Source organism: Rousettus aegyptiacus, unplaced genomic scaffold, assembly GCF_014176215.1.
Source record: "Rousettus aegyptiacus isolate mRouAeg1 unplaced genomic scaffold, mRouAeg1.p scaffold_m13_p_6, whole genome shotgun sequence".
NCBI lineage: Eukaryota > Metazoa > Chordata > Mammalia > Chiroptera > Pteropodidae > Rousettus > Rousettus aegyptiacus.
In genome coordinates, this window is record NW_023416309.1 from 96,520,202 (window position 1) to 96,524,990 (window position 4,789).

Sequence of the window (4,789 nt, forward strand, 5' to 3'; positions counted from 1 at the left end):
TTTCTTTTTTTTCTGTCCTTTATCGGCAGTTTGAAAAACACTGTCAAAGGGTTGGTATGATAAAAATAATATAAAATAGCAAGCAGAAAACAAAAACAAAAGCAAAAATACTGAGCAGAATGCCTAATGCACAGTGATTTCTGAATAAATGTTAATAGTCTCTTCCAGTTTACCCCTCTCAGCTTCAGTCTTTGAAAAGCGAGACTTTAGAAAGATATCACTCCTCTAGTTAAGATCCTTCATTGGCTCCCTATGTCTTCCTGAGTAAAAAGCCCAAACTCCTTTTTAGGCAAACAAGATCCTTCACATTCTTTACTTGTGTACATTTCATACTTTATCTCCTTCCCCCACCCCATTCCCTTCCTACAAATCCTTTCCTTTTGCCTCAAGGAAAGATTTCACAGTTCCTAAACACTTATGCTTCTCTACTGTTTTCCTTCCTACCTAATCTTTCTTTTGGCAAACTCCTATACATCCTTCAAGACCCTGCACAAAATCTGAACACTGAACTCCCACTCAGTTATAGCTTTTTCCTTCTCTGGACTGTCCCTGGCACATGCAAATGTCTTGACTCACACCGCATAAATATGTGTACATTACACACCTTTTTTCACTTCTGACTCTCTGCTAAACTGAGCTGCAGTGGAAGGATTGAGGCCAGTACTTGGGGGACTGGCAGGAAATGTATGTTGAGTTAAAGAATGAATATTTGCATACAATTACATCTTCATGTGACTTGTTTATATAGACCATACATTCTGTTCCCAGGCCATTTTTCAAGTTAAGATTGCTTCACAATCAAGCTAAGGACTCCACCCAGGTTTCGTGACTCAGGGATTCAAGGGGGGAGGTGGGGTTGAATATCCTGCTGGGCCACTGCCAAACCTCTTGTGGGAAGAAAGCTGGGGGCAGCTGTGCTTCTCCTACCCCAGAGGCCCCATCATGAAGACAGCAGAAGTGAAGACAAAAAAAAAAAAAAAAATTGCATACATGTGGGTGGGAAGACAGGGTGCAAAAACTTAGAAGAATTTCGCAGCAATTTTGAGTTACTTGAATGGTTCTTCCCTCTTAAAGGCCACCCTTTTCTTGTTTTTTCTTTATTTCTAACCTATCTGGCTCTTCTCTTACCATAGGAATGGCCGAGGAAGGGGACACTTTCTAAAAAGAGAACCCCCTTATACTTTTGTCAGGACTGTCAGAGTCTTTGAGCCTCATATACAACTCCCCAAAACCACCTCGCAACTTCCGTTCCTACAGATCGCTTCTTTGAAGATTGGCTCTGTCCTCAGCAAAGAGGAAGGAGGCCAGGCAGCCAGCCTCTAAATGCCTGCTTGCTCTCTGATTACACTCTAGACTCACCGAAGAATTTTTAATAAATTCTGAAGTCTGAATCCCATCCCGGGCCAAGGAAATGAGAATTTCTGGGGGTGGGACCCAGGTGACAGTATTAAAAAGTTCCTCAAGAGATTCCAGAGAGCAGCCAAATATCGAGAACCATTCCTTAGCCCGAAGATATTTTCCCACTGGGGGTGCCCAAGTGAAAAAAATCCATGAACACTCTGTTCCCTCCACCCCCAATCATTCTTGTCCCTCCCCTTTTTGAATTTCTCCTCTCCCCACCCTACCTGCCTCAGTCTGGTGGTTCCTGTTGTATCGCACCATCAATCAGGGAGATATCTCTTCCCTGGTGCATCTGGTTCTTGGACAGGTTCTCTTTCAGTGACATTTTCCTTCTTTTTTCCAACTGCTTTCAGCCTCTTCCTGCTCTAAGTTGTCACTTTCGCCTCATTTCTAACTTACTAAGCTGCCCATTCTCCACCCCTAAAATCTCCTTGTTTGTCTTGTTCACCACTGTATCTTCCACTTCCAGCACATTGCTTAATATACAGTAGGAACACAGGAAATGTTTATTGATTGACTTACTGACTGTATTCTTCTAAACTCTATAGGCTTATCCCCTTCTCTTCCAAGCCCAGCTTCCTCTACCTCCATTTCACTTCTCCTCAGTCTGCCTTTTTACCTCTTCCCTCTTCATTTTTCCAGACTTTTCCTACTTCCTGACATCCTCCTTGTCTTTCTCTTCTGCATGTAGCTGCCCCCATCTAACTCATTAGCACCAAAGAGAGCATCTATCCCCAAGGATGCTGAGGGCGCCAGAGGGAGAGATGGATGGATGCAGAACCATAGTCCCTGCCCTTAAGAAACTCCACATTCCTCTGGGGCCTCCTATAAAAGGAACCACGTGTTCCAACTGGTCCAGAAACTAGAAGAATATCAGTATCAATATCAATGTCCCAGCCCTTGACTACCTGTTGTTCCTCACTCATAGCTACAACCCAAGCTTTATTCTTTATTTTTGAATAGTTATAGCCAGCAGCTCATCCTTCTAAAGACTGCTTATTCTGCCTTAAGGATATTCCCAGTAGCCTCTGCTTCTCTCCTTTCCCTGCTCAGGTTTTCTACACCTCTTCTCTTTCCACCTACAGAGAAATCAAAGTTGCAGACATTGCAAACTATCCCTGGCCCTCACAAGCCCAGAGAAAGATCTGATGGGACAAACACCTAGTTTAAATAAATTATGGTTACTTTTGCCCTCCCAAGTACTTCTATGATTTCAATTATCCAGGTTTTCTCAATCTTCTCTGAGCATGAAAAATTGACAGGCTATAATATGCATCTCCCTATTATACTTCGGCAGTTACCCCACTCCGCACACCAGGTGCACACACACAGCTACCCCTCTTTCTCCACTGCCCAGGGATGCCCGTCCTAGCCCACAACCTGACTCATCAACTCCCTCTGTCCCCTGGTTCCCCTGCCTAGACCGATGGCTGTCCACCAACTGCCATGGAATCTTCCAGCAAAGACATTCCACCCATCCTTCCCCACAGGGTTCTTCCTTCTTCTCTGGTTGTTTCTACCCCCAGTCCTCTTGGGATGAAGCCTGTGGAGCTAAAGAAGAAAGGGAAGCCCCAAACCCTAAGGGAGAAGGAGCCCTTTAGGGTGGAAGGTACTAGTCCCCTCTCAGCTTTTGTGTGTCACCACCAGGGGGCGCGCAAGGCATTTCCAAAAGCAGTTGCCCGGTTTTGTTGTGTTTTGTTTGGAAGTATAATTGAAATGTAACGACATTAGTTTCAAGTGTACCGCATAATAACTTGATATTTGTATATATTGTGAAATGATCATACAACAGGTCTAGTTACCATCTGTCACCATACAAAATTATCTTTTTTTTTTTTTTTCTTGCGATGAGAACCTTCAAGATCCACTCTCCCACAACTCTCAAATAAGCAATACATAGGGTTTTTAACCTTACAGGAAGGAAAGGCAGGCATAGAAATTCCATCTAATAAGCATGCACTGAGCAGCTACTGTTTGCCAGAAACAGAGGATGGTCTAGCCGCTACAAAGATTCCTTGTAAAGAGCCATTTGCCTCTTCAAGGAATCATTTCCTACGCGCCGGCTCATTTGACTGCCTCTGGTAGCAGCATCCTCTCTCCACTCAGCCCTCTGCACCCCTCCTGACCCTACAACCACAGCTCCATGTCTGCTCTGGCAGCGGACTGGAAACATCTCAGGACAAAAGGGGCTTGGTTGCGACTTTCTTCTGGTGGACACTGTCTCTCTCTCTCTTCTGAGTCCCCAGCTCCCTTCTGTCTAAGCCCCATCTCTGTTGCCATGACTAGCTTCATGAGGGTTCCCAAACATCCTTGGTGTGGAGGGCATGGATTCAGTGAGGCCACTGGCTGGGGTGCTGGGCTCAGGAGCCTAACTTCTTCACCTGGAAGTGCCAACCCAGCTGGCAGAGACTCAGGAAGTGGGTGATGTTGGTGATAACAATAACAATAATAATATTAATAATAACATTGGGCCCCACAAAAATGGCTGTTATACCCTCTAATGATCCCTTATATTTATAGATCTCCTTCCCTTCCTAGACACTTCAGAGCCATTGCCCAATTAACCCTCACAGCTTCCCTAGGAGGGACAATTAACCCCATATTTTATGGCCAGGGGAAACCATAGAAGGTGATGGAGTTGGCTAAGGTCACATGGTGTGTTAGTGACAGTAGAATTTGTAGAGTAGATCTCTCTCCTTCTTTCCTCTCTATCCAGACCCACCTAAGTGTGTGTGTGCCTGTGTACACACACACACTCACACACTCACAAGCTCACTGTCCATCCTAAATCTGCCTTGCCGAGGACCTCAACATCTGAGAGAAGCTGGAACTGGAATAACAAAGGAGGGCCTCCGAGTTATCACTGAGGGGCCCTTCTCAGGGTCAGGCAAAGCTCTAGAAAAATCTTTCTCTGTTCTGTTGGACATACCTCGTGTCGGGCAGCATGCCAGGACCAAGCCTCTCCTGACTTTGGGACTCATGAAGAAAGAAATGTGGTGTGTCTGGGGCCCCCACACAATGTGTCCCCCACTGATAGTGCCAGGCATATGTTCATCCTGAAAACCAGTGCGGATGAAGAACCCCACTAACCTCTTCCAGCTACGATACTGGGGATGCAACGTGATTCCTAGCAGGAGATGGGATGGGGTGGCCCTAGAGAGAAAGGAGAAGGCCTCGCTAGCAAGAATGGCAATTCTTTGGCCCACACAGGAAGACACTGAGGACAGGAGCAAGCGGAGGAGGAGAGAGATGATGCTGAGGCACATGACTCAATCTCAGCTTCCAGTCTTCACCGGGAAAGTACAACAGAAACCAGGAGACGCTTTTTTCTAGTCTGATCTCAGGCACGGAAAGAGGGAATGTGCTTTTGTTTACAGCAGGAGGGAGC